The 13,248-nt window shown below is 44.2% G+C and overlaps 1 protein-coding gene across 17 annotated transcripts in view; it reads right to left on the reverse strand.

Annotated features, from left to right (window-relative positions):
* The window catches only part of TRIP12 (thyroid hormone receptor interactor 12), a 114,925-nt gene extending 102,787 nt beyond the window's left edge, over positions 1-12,138 (reverse strand). For 10 of the 17 annotated variants that reach the window (XM_030887143.2, XM_045293920.1, XM_030887115.2 and 7 more), the window contains exon 1: positions 12,062-12,137. The gene's annotated coding sequence lies outside the window, so the exon portion shown is untranslated. Of the gene's footprint in view, positions 1-12,061 lie in introns of all 17 variants that reach the window. The other 7 variants (XM_030887145.2, XM_045293951.1, XM_004701664.2 and 4 more) reach the window with 2 other exon arrangements.
* Between the last annotated feature and the right edge of the window lie 1,110 nt (positions 12,139-13,248).

Here is a 13,248-nt window from a genome sequence, read left to right on the forward strand (position 1 = left end):
TCTACCTTACAAATCTGGTTAGACCAGAGGATGTACACTGGTACAGATAAGAACTGGAAACACAGGGAATCCAGGATGGATGATCCCTTCAGGACCAGTGGTGAAAGCAGCGATACCGGGAGGGTGGAGCGAGAGTGAGGTAGAGAGGGGGAACCAATTACAAAGATCTACATATAACATCCTCTCTAGGGGACGGACAACATAAGAGTGGGTGAAGGGAGATGTTGGACAGTGTAAGAAATAACAAAATAATTTATAAATTATCAAGGGTTCATGAGGAAGGGGGGAGCGGGAAGGGAGGGGGAAAATGAGGAGCTGATGCCAGGGGCTTACATGGACAGCAAATGTTGAGAATGATGAGGGTAACGAATGTACAATTATGCTTTATACAACTGATGTATGTATGGACTGTGATAAGAATTGTATGAGCCCCAATAAATGATAACAAAAAATGACAGTGGCAGCAATTGTACAATTATACTTGATCTAATTATGGATTATTATAACATCTGTAAGAGCTCCCAATAAAATGATTTTTTTTAAGTGCGGATGGTTTAACTTCCATCTCACATACTTTGTACAAGTTATCAAAAGACCGGTCGCTCAATGAAAAGATATAAAAAAAGCCGCCCCCCCCCCCTTCAAAAAAAAGGAAGGCCATCAAGGAGATGGGACTGACAAGGTGGCTGCAACGAGCTCAAATCTAAGAATAATTGTGAGGATGGGGCAGGACAGATCAGTTCCGTTGTACAATGAGTCACTATAAGAGCCCCCTTGGCTCAGTGGTTCTCAATCTTCCTTATGCTGTGGTGACACCACCATCCCCCACCAACCCATAGCTACGTTTGTTGCTACTTCATAGCTAACATTTTTCTATAGTTATGAAATCAGGTGACCCCTGTGAAAGGGTCGCTCAAGCCCCCAAGGTGTTGCAACCCATAGGTTGAGAACCACTGGCTTAGCTGGTAGCGCCAACAGGGAGAACACATTTAGTGTTTACCCAGAACTAGGCAGTTTTATGAGTCATATAGGATAACTTCATCTTTACAACAATTCTAGGATAGAGGCATTGTTATATTATTCCCAGGGGTTCCAGTTATGGGTTGGGCTGCTAAGCACAAGGTTAGCAGTTAGAAACCATCCACCCCTCTGCCAGAGACCAGCCTTTCTGTGCCACTAGAGATTAACAGCCTCAGCAACTCACTAAGGCAGTTAGTTCCACACTGTCATACAGGGTCACTATGCGTCAGAAATGACTCAGTGGCACAGAGTGATGGGTTTTGGAGGGCAGTTTTGGATATGATCTCTATACTATCCAAATTAATGCAGTGTTTTCCTTTTCCACTACTTCTATAAATAAAACAGCAGCAGCTACCAATGATCAATGATCTACTATTTATATGAAACCCTAGCAGCAACTAAGTCATTAAGGGCCAGTGCATTGGAATGACATACCCAAGATCATACCACAAGAACACAGGGCTGTCTTTGTGTAAATACCCACCCACCTTCAAAGTTCATCTTCTTTCTCTCTGACACTGCTTTAAACATGATAAAATGCTCATGGAACTGCACAACACATCATGAAATCAGGTCAATTGCGAGGAAGGCCTATGCTAACTAACTCTAGCTGGGGCTTGACTCAAAATTGGAAAAAACGTGGCACATTCCTCCTTTGGCAAAGATAAGAGGGAAAGGGGCTCATTAAGGTACACACCAAAGAAACACCAAATGCAAAGTCCTCTCCTCTGCCACTGAAAAATGACATCCTCTCGTGGCATCCGAAACAGATCTTCATCCACCGTCTTCATCTAATTTTACTTGTCTAAAATGTGCCGCTTTAGCTCTTATTTACTGATCCAACTGTTTCCTCCTGCCCCCAACCAGTGTAAACCACCAGCCAAGCATGAGCCAAGGGGTCAGGTTAGCAGTTGTTACCATTACCATTATTCAAGAAGCCTTTCCTTCTTCCTCTTCTGTCATCATTTGCCCACTGCGCTGACCTAGAGCACTGTTGTAGTGCATGCCACATCAGAGTTAACAGACATTTGGTGTTCAACGTGGGCAGATTTGACCTACAAGGATGTACCTAACATTCAGAGAGTATTTTTACCACGTCCTCTACCTGAGTGAAACCTCAGATTGTGCTAGAATTCTTAATCAGAAGTTGACCACCCTTACCCATTAGACTGTAAGTCCAAGGCCAAGGGCTCTGCATCTTATATACTTTTATAATCCAAAGTCTTACTTGGCCCATGGCCTGAAATAAGTGACCAAAAAAACGTTGTAATATATGCCATGTGCTTGTGATCTGCAGGCATTAATTCGGTTTGCACAGTGCTAAACTAACTTCCCTGAGTGCTCATGTGCTTTTTATGTGGCTTGAGAGTATGGTTAATGAAGATGAAAGCAACAACTGCCAAAGAGCTACATGGCAACTGCCAAACTCAAGGTAACGTCTTCCTGTGCTCATGATTCTAAGACCCATTCCTGACATGTCAACTCCCAAAAAGCGGTGACTCCACAGGAGGCCAGGAAGTAGTGTGGCTCCACAGTGCATTCAATGGCTGACTTGTCTGGAGCACACTTCCAGCCTTCCTCCTCAAGGGCCTTGGGAGACTAGAACCTCTAACCTTTTGCTTAGCAACCAGAGACAGGAGTATTTGTAGCACTCAGACTTCAGGATTCTGTGGTGCTAGGTGCTGTTGAGTCTACTTCCGATTCACAACAACCCACGTGACAGAGCCCAACTGGCCATAGGGCTTTCTAGCTGTAGATGGACCGCCAAGTCTTTTCTCCTAGCTGCACTTGAACCTCCCACCTTCTGGGTGACAAACAGCAGGCACAGCAATCATCCTGATGGCCCAGAGAAATGCTTCGATGTGACTACATCACTTCTCCAAGGAGAATTTTTAAATTCCAGGTTTTTCTATAAGTGCTATTTTACTAGGCTCTTTACCTTCCATGTCTTAAAAGTATTATAGATGGAGCCACTCTGAACTTTAAAGTTCGCTTAGAAAGGTGGCAATTTTCCAAATCCCTCAACATAGCATTAAATATTTAAGTGGAAAAATTAATTTTTTTTTGTTTCTCTAAATACTGTAAATTCTCAGACTGCGAATCATCTTAGCTGAAACAAAGCTTTTTCACACCACGGTCGACTATATACCCAAACACGCGAGTTAAACAGTAAACTGATCCATCCCACATTAAAACAACTCTCTTCTACTAAACCTAAGTTTATCGATCTCTTAGCCTATCCAAAAGTAAACGGAGGATCAATGAACGCAGGTACCACTACAAAGACATGCAGTCGAGGTTCCACGACTCTTGGGCAATTCCTTGCAGCAGCACTTTTTGTAATGAGAAGCTACCTGGGAAAAACCGACCTGGGCCAGCACTGGGCAGTTAGGCAGTAACCCTAGATGGTTAGAAGCTGTTGCAGCAGATTACTTACAGCACCTTGTCTCACTGCTGTAACCAGAAGAGCAAGACTTTACAGGAGCCAGGGATTAGGGCGAAGCAGCGAGGGAAGGTGAATTCTACGGGTTTTCTAAGAAAAGCATGTGGAGGCCAAAAATATGAAAAATCAACAATGAAGTTCCTGAGAACTGTTGAGAAAAAAATGCGTGAACAATCCGATCACAAAATCAAGTAGGCCACAAACTTCCCATACCAGCCTGCCTGCGGCCATCTGCTGGGGAGTGGGGTGGGGGTATCAGGAGATAGGAGTACAGCCTTCATGTAGCTACAGGACTGCCTAGCAGGAAAACAGGCATCCTGGCCAGTGACAGCAGTCAAATAGAAAGACTTCACAAACGCCCTTTGTCTGAAGCCCATAAACTCCACCAGTTTTGACCGTACACATTTCCCTTACTTGACCAACAGCCACTAGTGTCAGGCATAGCTTTGTATTAACTGTCAGCATCTCTGCCATCTCCACATAAGAGTCAAAACCACCAGGAAGGCTACAAAGAATGAATATGCTAGAAATAAAAGCAGCCCAAGGAAGCAGGCACGGCTCCCAGACCCCTGAAGAAAATATCCTACTCTTTAGCCTCACTTTTCCTAAACCAGCAGTTCTCCACTTGTGGGTCACGACCCCTTTGTGCATCGACCAACCCTTTCACAGGGGTCACCCGATTCATAACAGTAGCAAAATTACAGTTATGAAGTAGTAACAAAAATAATTTTATGGTTGGAGGGGTCACCACAATATGAGGAACTGTATTAAAGGGTCACAACATTAAGAAGGTTGAGAACCACTGCCCTAAAACAAACCAAGAGCCATCCTTGTCTGCAAGTTGATTCTGACTCATAAACCACCATATAACCTTTTCCCACTTTTTAACTCGTTGTGTACACCCTTAGAAAAGAACAGGGCTCCACATCTACTTCTAATAACAGCGCCCACCAGAGGGCTCAACAAATCCTAAGGCAGTGAACTCGATAAGAGAGTATTATTGATGTTTTTAAAATAGGTAATTAGGGGACTCATCTGACCAGCTAACCAGATCCTGAGCCCAAATCATGTTCCCGGTGAAAGTAAAAGTGGAGAAATCAAGTGGATGCTGTTCTGCAGTGTCTACTGGAGAAGAGCCACATGGACAAGCCATCCACCTGCTTCCCTCACCAGTGGCGCAAGAAAAGGAGAGAGATGGATGATTGGCTGGCTGAGGGAGAGCCTCAGTGATCCAACACGTATGTGGACCAAGCTGTTTGACCAGAGTGTAGACTTGGCCCAGTTTAGAGACAACACCCCACTTTACCCCATCTGCCGTGTCAAGAGTGAGACTGTTCACCCACCTCACCACTACCACCACTACCTGAGGATAAAGAGGCATCAGAGGTTACCATCAGCAAGAGTCGTGATGTGTACAAGCTGCCGCCACCCATGGCCCTGGAGATTCCTACAGAACTCGATTCCCTCCACACTCATTTATTGGAATAAGCAGCGCTGGAAATGCATTCACCAGAGGTGAAAGGAGGCATCCCATCAGAACCAGCTCTGTTACTCAAAAAGCATGAAGACCCTATGGGCGATATATGACCGACAGTGATGTTTTCTGGGCCCCCCCACCCTAAAAACAAATCCTCTGACTCCAAAAAGAAATAAATAATAAAATAGGTAATGGTTTAAACTACAATTAGCTTTTTTACAACATCTCTTCATCACAATAGAGGCTAAGCAAGTTTCTCACACAAATAAGATGAACAAATTATTGAGTAACTCATAAAAACTTTAAATCTCAAAGCAGCACTCAATTTTAAAAAACCAAAACAATAGCTGAATGTGCGGAGACAAAATGACACCCATCTTCCACTAATGGACGGGTTCTGGGACTGAACACAGGACAACGGGAGTCTCAGAGACAATTACCCAGCTCCTGCTTATTTAACAAAGACTTTTACGCTCCTAGTGGGAAAATTGAACAAGAAATCATGTTGGCTTCCACTGCCTCACCCTCCCCAAACCTAGCACAAAAATCTTTATGTGCAATCCAAGAATGGGAAGCAATTTCATAAAAAGTTAGGCTCTCAAAGCACTTAACCTCATGTTCCTTTTCATTTTCAGTTCATTTACAAGTTAGTGTTTTCAGATATTTCTTTCATTATTGTCAGTGCCTATTCTGGGCTCAACACTAAGCCGTCAAAATCGATCTGTTAAACCTAATTTCTTAATCTACTAAGTAAGAAACTCCATCTCCACCCAGATTTCCTATTATGCAACCTTATTTCCTATTATTTTTAAATGAGAACCTTCACTCTCAAGAGTAAGTTTACCTGAGCATTAGGTTTATGCCACCATTAATTCATTAGACTCCCCAATTCTTCAGTTCCTACCCCAAACAATGGCGCTCAGGGTTCAAGGTCCTCCTCTCTCTATGAAGTCTTCCTCAAGTCTCCTCAACCCAGAACCACATCCCCCTATGAACTTCACAGTACTCACAGTATAAAACTCAACTTTGTTCTCAGTAAGGAATGACTACAAATATGCACAATACAGTTTACCCTATCATGAATGTGACTGTAAACCTAAGTACATTTCAAGACAAGGAAACCTCTTTATTTTTCCTCAGAGCTAAGACTGTAGAGCTTGTATTAAACTGGAAAGGCACACTATCAGTTGCTGATGAAATATTCAAATAATAAAGGTGCTTCCAACAACTGATTTCTAAAGTCCCCGAATCACCTGTTTCTTAAGAGTCTCGTGTAGAACCCTGATGATGAACTGAGTTACACACTGGGCTGCTAACCCTAAGGTCAGTTCATTATCAGAAATCATTAGCCACTCCTGGGGAGAAAGATGAAGCCATCTGCTCTCATAAAGATTTACAGCCTCTGAGCTGACACCAAGAACCCAAGTAGAAAGAAAATGTTTTGAAAAGGATGATGGCCACATATGTACAAGGGTGCTTGACACAATGGATAGAAGTACAGATTGTGATAAGAGCTGTAAGATCCCCAATAAAATTATTTTTAAAAAAGGAAGAAAAGTAGCAAGGAAAAAAAATGCTCAAGCTAAGGGAAAAAGAAAAAAAATCAACAGCCTCAGAAACCCTAGAGCAGTGGTGCTCTACCTTCCTCCTGCCGCGACCCTTTCATATAGTTCCTCATGTTATGGCGCCCCCCCCAACCATAAAACTATTTTCTTTTTTCTTTTTGCAGACCAGCAGCAGCTGCACTTTTATCTGCCCGGGGCCCAGGCAGGTGGGGCACAGGAGCCTGGCCCACGGCACAGAGTATTCTAGAAAACGCAGAGGAGACAGACAGGGGCACAAGTCCAGGCATAAAACTATTTTCATTGCTACTTCATAACTGTCTTTTTGCTACTGTGATGAATCGGGCGACCCCTGTGAAAGGGTCATTCGACCCCCAAAGGGGTCACAACCCACAGTTAGAGAACCATTGCTAGAGGGTCACTATGGGCTGACTCAATTGCTGTGGAATAACATGTTTTCTAAATGCAGGACATGTACATTGAGCCCATTTATAAAATGCTTTAGGCTAAATATTATACCCCTCGACAGCTATCAAATTAGACCAAATGAGCTACGGATCAACTCTGTGGAACCTCACTGAGGGAAAGGTCTGCGTCCAAGGCACTTTCAGAAATAAGATGGACATCTGGATAAATCTTCCTTTTCTAATAAACACACAATAGCTAAACCTGAGGTAACTGAATGACTAAAACATTCCTTAAATAGCTGAGCCCAATTCAGATTCTAGGATCCTATACTCAGTTAATGAAATGCTGGAAAACAAAAAAATGCAAGTCAACAGTAAATCACAGAGAAGGATGCTGATGTATTTCACAAATAAGGTTTCAAGATACAGCCTGAAAGCTATTAAGAAGCCCGTGTCACCCAGACCTACTCTGCCCCAAGCACAGCATCTCTTGCTAGGAGCCCTGGGCCAGGCAGGGAGAGACAGGAGAACCAGACCTCTGCCCTCAAGGAGTTAAAGATTCAGGTGAAAGCAGGAAAGCAGCAGTTCTCAACCCATGGGTCGCGAGACCCCTTTGGGGGTCAAACTACCCATTCACAGGGGTCGCCTAAGTCCATCGGAAAACAGGAAAGCAGCAGTTCTCAACCCATGGGTCGCGAGACCCCTTTGGGGGTCGAACCACCCATTCACAGGGGTCGCCTAAGTCCATCGGAAAACACATATTCCAGATGGTCTTAGGAACCGAGACACCGCTTCTCTATCGTCTACAGGTGGGTCCCCCACATGCATATATGCCCACAGATGAGAACCCGGCTTGATGACTGTTACCCATGCAGCACCATGCTTCAGGACATGATTTCATTTGTCATTAGAAATAAATATTTCACAATCTATAATTATATATTGTTTTGTGATTGATCACTATGCTTTATGTTCAATTTGTAACAATGAAAATACATCCTGAATATCAGATATTTACATGACGATTCATAACAGTAGCAAAGTTACAGTTATGAAGTAGCAACAAAAATAATTTTATGGTTAGGGGTCACCACCACATGAGGAACTGTATTAAAGGGTGGCAGCAGTAGGAAGGTTGAGAACCACTGGGTTAAACTGTAAACATCAAATCATGTAACACAAAGCATCCTACAACCAAGATAAAGAAGAATGGAGAACAGAGTGAAGAGAGAACATCTCCGAGGAGCTCTGGGAAGACAAGTGACGTGAGCACAGGCAAAACAAAATGGGGGACGGTGAGCAACCCAGGAAGTCAGAGCAGTGAGAGCCAGGGTCAAGAATGCGGCCAGGGTGTGCTCAGAAAACCAGTCAGTCAAGCTGACTGCAGGTGAGGGTCCATGGGCAGGCCTAAAAAGCACCGCGCTTAGGGCAGGAGTTACAGCACTTTCATCTCTCTGCAGCTACACAGGCTTGGTGTCTACGGATTTAAAACGGGGAGGCCTTCCATGTGATCTTCCAGAACCTATCCCAAGGACACACTGCAGCTTAAATTACGGCAGTGCACTAGAGAAGACTGTAGTGCCTAAGGACTGACTCTCATTCTGGGGCTCCAGGGTGACACTGAAGACACTAAACACTCCCACTAAGGAGTCCATCTGACCTTAAGACAGCAACAACTCCTTCAGGCACTCAAAATGCGTGCCGCCTGTGGGAGGAGGCAGGTGGAGCTGGGAAGGCAGTGTAGGACTGCCTTCCCAGCTCCAGCTAGGAAGGGAGGCCTGCCAGCAAGGTGATTCGAATGTGCATTGAAACACTGGAATTTCATTTACTGAAAGAACTAGGGCTTACAAAGAGCCTTCAACATTCACGTTTGGACAATGACATCTTCTTTGTGGACTAAGAACACCAAATGACACATATATCATAAAGTCAAAGGCTGCATGAGCTTGCGAATTGGGTGAAAATCATCAAAACATATTTAGAGCCACAACTTAGCAGGCACTTATTTGGTCAATTGTTATATGCACATAATAAAGAAAAACAGTGTATAATAGCTTGTGGTTATGGAAGGAATCATGGTCCTTACCCCAAATAAATACGTGCTGTCAATTCTACCCTGGGTCCCATTTGGGGATGGGCTGTCTTATGCTAATGAGGCATAATTAGCATAGAGTGTGTCATGCCAATTTCGGAAACACAGGAGATTAAAGAGGCAAGGAAGCAGAGAGGGGGCAGGGGAGCCGCCCCCATGGAGGTCTCCAAGGACCAAGGAAATGGAAGCTGAGGATCAGCGGCCTGCATTGGGGCTTCTAGTCCTCAGCCTGTGAGAAAGCATCCTTCTCTTGGTTAAAGGCACCGATGTGTGGCGTTTGGTTACAGCAGCACTACATAAGACACTTGCCCTGTTGTTTTAGTAGTCTGATGTACTAAGACTATGACAAGAGTAGCTGACCAGGTCCGTCTCCCAGAGATTCACTTAATGGATTTGAACTGTCTACCTTCTGGTGAGCAGCTGGCCTTTAATAACTGTGCCACCAGGGCATGAACCAACACTTACGAAACAAGGATCAAGACAAACAGAATTGTACAAAATCATTCCATTTAATAATGATTTTCTTTAAAGATAACTATTCTTTAAAGAACAGTTCCTATGTTCTCTCCGGAGAAAGACGTGACAATCCGCTTCTACAGAGACTTACAACCCTGGAAAACCCTGCAGAGTGCCCTGCTCTGGCCTTGGAGAGAGCGGAGTCAAAAGTGACTGGAATTGGCAGGGGGGTTGATTTTTCCCAAGTTTGTCACAAGACTTATACCTTCAAAACATCTTTAAAGAATTCCTATTATGGGCAGGCACTGTGCTAGATCCTGGAGATTTTGAAAAAAGAAAACCAGAATTAAAGGAATTCCTAATTCCCTACATAATTCCTCTCCTGCACTCAAGATGTCACCTGTACATATGAGAGGTACGTTGTATATAAACTAGACCTATGTTCTAGGTAGAAAGGAGCCCTGGTGGCATAAGTAGAGCGGGTTTTCAGTTGGGTTATTAGCCGCAGTGAGCAGTTTGAACTCACCAGCCGCTCCTCAGGAAAAAGATGAGGCTATCTACCTTCTCCAGTACAGATCATCGTCTCAAGAGACACTGGTGCAGTTCTACTGTCCCACACGAGCGATGTACGTTAGAAATGGCTCCAGGCCAATGGGTTTTTTTTTAGGTAGAGCTGAAAGGGTCACAGTCAACACTACTATGTACCAGGGGCACAAAGATTGCTCCATTCACCTACCAGGTCTAGTCTCCTAAGTGCCTAACTAACTCCAGTGTGAGGTCAAAAGCCTCAGAACTGACTTGATGCCAGGGAGTTTGGTTTGAGTTCAGATTGGGCATCTGAAGCTCACCTAAAGGCTCAATGATTTGCTCAGGGTCAAAACAAGAGAAAGGACATAACGGGGATGGAAGCATGAGTCTTCTGCCTTCAAGTCAGACACGCAATGTCATGTTGCTTCACTCACACTAAGGCAGCGGTTCTCAACCTGTGGGTTGCGACCCCTTTGGGGGTCAAATGACCCTTTCACAGGGGTTGCCTGATTCATAACAGTAGCAAAATTACAGTTATGAAGTAGCAGTGAAAATGATTTTATGGTTTAGAGTCACCACAACATGAGAAACTGTACTAAAGGGTTGTGGCATTAGGAAGGTTGAGAACCACTGCACTAATGGAAAGAGGGGCCCTGGTAGTGCTGAGTTAGGCACCCAGCTGCTAACCGCAAGGTTAACAGTTCAAACTCAACAGCTCCAAGATGAAGCTGTCTGCTCCCATACAGGTTTTTAATCTTGGAACCCTGTATATGGGTTGCTCTGAACTGGAATTAGTTGAGTGGAACGAGGAGCAGGCATCAGTCACACTATGCCAATAGAATGACATTTAAAAGGAAGCAGAACCATAAAACTCCTTACAAGGGGGCTTCAAAAAGGTTGTGGAACAATTATAGGATCTTTTAATCCCATTCTCCAAGCCAAGGTTTGAAGCCCTGTCATGTGCCACTGCTGCAGACTTAAGACAAGGCAGGTTAAATCTGAACCATAGGCCCCAAGGCCCAATGCATCGCTGTCAGAATCCATTCCGACTCACGGTGACCCAGAGACCACAGTGTAGGGTTTCTGAACCCATCATCTCACCAGAAGCACAAAGCCTGCTCTCTCTCCTGCAGAGTGGCTGGTGGGATCAAACTGCCTACCTTTGGGTTAGCAGCATAGAACACTTTAACAGCTGTACCATCAGGGCTCCCTGAGTAACTAACTGACACATCTGCTTTCATTTCTGGCCCATCAAGTTATATGAAATGACAAGAATCCCCAAAAAGCCTGAGTAAACTGCTAAGCAGACTTATTTCAGTCTGGGAAACTACCTTTCTGGGGGGCAATGACCTAAATCAGTAAAATAGGTGAGGTGATATGAGCGGGACTTAAAAAAAAAAATTCACAGAAAAATTCTATTATCTTTCGGTTGTGTTCCCACAATTTTTTGAAAGCCCCCCTCTTATTAGAACTCATTGAAGAACTGCATTTCAAACAATCCAAGCCTTTTGCAAAAGTAAATCTTACTTAATAAAAAGATCAGGTGACTGGCCAGGCATCAGCATACTAGTCTGCTGGGTTGTTAGGTGCCGCTGAGTTGGTTCTGACCCATAGCAACCCTCTGTAAACAAAACAAAATGCTGCCTGGCCTTGTGTCATGTTAACAACTGCTGCCATGTTTGAGGCCATGGCTGTAGCCACTGTATCGACCCATCTCATTGAAGGCCTCCTTTTATACTACCATACCAAGTCACCTGGCTGGGCTGGGAAGGGGGAGAGGGCGGTGGTAAGGGGCAACTGCTGATGAGATGACTATCAGGCATGAAAATGAAATTACATAAACATGAAGCTAACGCTGCACATTAGGAACTAGGAACCACAGGATAGCATGATCTTAGACTCACCATGCAACCCTACTTGGCTTGCCGCTCCCTCTAGGGTTGGCCTGTGGGAAGAGAGGCAAAGTGACCCATTGGCTTAGCAATAAAAACTTGTCGATGGCAGTTTACACCCATGCAGGCACAGGGAAGAGATGTGACAAGGTCAGGATCACTGAACTAAACCAGAGGCAGCTACCTGAACTGTCTGAGGTCAAGACACCCTCCAGGCAGGAAGATGGGTGGCCTACTCAGCAGGGTCAGGCCGGCACTGGCAGGTCTGAAGGACAAGGAAAACAGGGTTACTCTCCAATCAGGTTGCTGAGTGCTCCTTGCCGCTACTGCAGTTAAAGGGTCAGGAAGCCTGCAATCTAGTTGGAGAAACAAAAAGTCACATGTCAACAAGCATGGCGATGCAAGAGGTCTTTGGCAAGTGTGGGGGGGTTGGGGGGGAACATCTTTTTCTTTCATTCCATTTCTCCACACAACTTTTTAAATCCCCTGGTAATAGTTAAAACTGCAGTAAAGAGGAAGAAAGAAAAGACAAAGAGCCTGGGAAGTTTTACTTGTGATTTGAGCGGCTGAGTTCAAATTGGAGGTGCCTTAAACTGAGGAGATAAATGCTGGTCAGGCTGGTGGCAAATCAAAAACTCCACTGCCACAGGGTTAGTTATGACTCCTAACCACCTCCTGCAGAGTTTCTAAGGCTATAAATCAGTGTACATTGGGGGGGTGGGGGTGAGGAGGTTGCAAAAGCAGATGGTGACACTGTGTTCTGGATTATGAGGTACATTACAGTCTTTAATTGCCAATGGGGCGCTGAGTAAAAATTTTTTTTTTTCCTTCCTGAAAAAGGGTAGGCCAAATAAGTTTGGGAACCTATGCTATCAATCTTGAAAAGAGCAGTCAGCCATATCTTTCTCCCTCACAGGGGCTGATGGGTTTGAACCTCTGACCTTATGGTTAACAGTCCAAAGCTTATCTGATAGTGCTTCCAGGGTTCCTTAGGAGCAAGAAACAACTAAAGTAAAGATGAGACAGTGGTGGTTTCAGCTTGCCTACATCAGATTACCTATCTCCGCAGGGGGAGTAAAATTTGCATCACACTCAAAAAGATCCCTTCCAACAAATACTTTAAGAGGAAGCATGTGTGAGGGAGTAGAGCTCTTTAAACAATTAAACTACAAAAACTCCCTAGATCTGGGAAAGAAAAGTCACAGAAAGGTTTTGTTTTCCTTCATTGTAATCTCTACAGGCACTAATAAATAAATCTATTTTCTAAGCCACAAAACTACATCAACACAAATGTTTGTAATCATAAAACTGTAAGCAAGTCTTTCCTCAAAGCTTAACAAGGGTCCTGAGTTGTATACAAGGCAAAGAAAG

Source organism: Echinops telfairi, unplaced genomic scaffold (assembly GCF_000313985.2).
Source record: "Echinops telfairi isolate 266 unplaced genomic scaffold, ASM31398v2 ScPeMD7_3;HRSCAF=10, whole genome shotgun sequence".
In the NCBI taxonomy this organism is placed as follows: domain Eukaryota; kingdom Metazoa; phylum Chordata; class Mammalia; order Afrosoricida; family Tenrecidae; genus Echinops; species Echinops telfairi.